The sequence below is a fragment of the Urocitellus parryii genome, unplaced genomic scaffold (assembly GCF_045843805.1).
Source record: "Urocitellus parryii isolate mUroPar1 unplaced genomic scaffold, mUroPar1.hap1 Scaffold_105, whole genome shotgun sequence".
Classification (NCBI taxonomy): domain Eukaryota; kingdom Metazoa; phylum Chordata; class Mammalia; order Rodentia; family Sciuridae; genus Urocitellus; species Urocitellus parryii.
The window spans coordinates 548,396-550,434 of NW_027551821.1; the positions used below are offsets into that span (position 1 = coordinate 548,396).

A 2,039-nucleotide genomic window follows, 5' to 3' on the forward strand; every position below is an offset into this window, starting at 1 on the left:
TTAAAAATGATAAGATTCTTCTAAAATATGATCATTCCTAATTCAATTTGTTAAAAAAGATACAGTATTTCAAAAGCCAACAATTTTAGAATATCACTTATTCAATTGCATTTTTGTTATTTTATTTTAGAAATCTTAAATAAATCTAATTTATTATAATCTTTTCTTTTTGGCAAAGAATATACATAAAGAGTAAGAATTACATACATTTTATTTTGGGCAAGAATTCTTACTATATTGGCAAGGTTCAGTTGTTTCTCTTAAGATATTTGTATTTCTTAAAAGCTTCACAACAAACAATAACAATATGTGAATTATGTGAAACTGAAGTTCATTCTGTATGTTGTGTATAGATTTATCTGCTCATATACTAAAATATTTGCTGTCCTCAGCACATTTGTACTGGCTCTGCTGCAATGTAAACCTTTGGTATCTCTCAGTTTTCCTAAACATTTTTAAGTGTTTTTTTTTTTTGTTCTAGCTCAGAATTCTCTTTTTGTGTGTCAAAGATCTTGACTTAGAATTTAAAAAATGTGTAAGAATTATAAAAACTTTCAGAACCATGTTGTTTTAGAGATTTATTGGTTAAAAAATTAACTTTTTAGTACTCAAAGCTACTCTTTTTTTAATATTTACTTTTTAGGTGTAGATTGACAGAACACAATAGTGCTGAGGATCAAACCCAGGTCCCACCCGCACTAGGCAAGCGAATCTCAGCCCTCAAAGCTACTTTTTATGTGAAGTTGCCTGTGTGCTTCTCTCCTTCTCTCCTTCCCTCACTGAATCTTGATTTCTATGTTATCTATTTGTCAAAGCCATCAGACTTTCATCTATTTAATAAAAATAGTGTAAATGAAATGTTAGTTTTGGTATAATTAGTTGGTACCTTAATAATTTTAAAGAATTTTTTTATCAATTTCTTTTGGTATTTATGCTTGTAAAAAATAACATTGACTTTCATACAAATACTATTAACATTGTGAAAATGATGAATCCACATAATGAAAAATTTTGTGTTCACTTTCATGTGCAAAATACAATAATTAAACATTTTAGGGTAGTTTGTCAGGTCTAGTCTGTAAATTTTCACCCAGGAGATGAGGCCTGAACATATTTTGAAGCAAATGTGTTCAGGGAAGTGAAAATATAATATACTGGAATTATGTGTAGAGTGTAAAGAGATCAAGAAAGTTCAGATCTGTCATTGTTTAGAGTTAGACTTTATCTTTTAGTTGGTATAGAATTGCAAAAAAAATTAAAGGACAAAAAATTGAAAATTGAACAAGACAGTACAGTATGGAAATTGAAAATTGAACAGGACAGTATGTGATGCATATTGGAAGGTAATAAGAAAGATGATTCTTTTTGTTCTTTTTAGACAATTTCTAGGGTGGCTCATGGGCCCCAGGAGGAGAGATCAGAGTAAGGTGGAATTATATCATTTATTAAAAAGAAATAAGAACTCAAGAGAGAAAGAAGGAGTTTAAATTGACCTAGTAAAATACCTTCCTTAGCCTTTTTTTTGACAACAGATAAATAATGTGCAGATGTAGTGACAAGGTGTAGAGCAAGGCACATCTCCCACACCAGCCACATGAACACCCAATAATCATCACACTTATGAACCAAAAGGACCTTTATTCTATTTTTATAAGTTATAATAAAGATTGTTGTCATGATGAAATAAATGATTAAAATTTAATTCATTTTATATAGATCATAAAATCCATGCAGTCAATTATATCTTGGTTAGTATAACAGATTGAATCATATCATAACTTTATCATAATCATATCATAAATTCATGATATATAAAGAAATTTGATGTCAGGAAAATATCTAAAAGAATGGCCTGAATACTTCTTTTCTGGTATTTTTTTCCATTTTTCTGAACCTTTCATTCTGTTATAATTCAGTTATCAATTTCATTTATCAATGGACATGTATGCAGTTCTAACATATATTTCAAACTAAATGTATTTGAGAAGTTCACTTGAAGTATGCACTTTAGCGTAAAACAGGAAGTTGTATAAACTTAT

At 28.8% G+C, this 2,039-nt stretch overlaps 1 pseudogene; it reads right to left on the minus strand.

Moving 5' to 3' along the window:
- Nucleotides 1-1,526: 1,526 nt before the first annotated feature.
- Nucleotides 1,527-1,635, minus strand: LOC144251550 (small nucleolar RNA U13; annotated as a pseudogene).
- Between the last annotated feature and the right edge of the window lie 404 nt (nucleotides 1,636-2,039).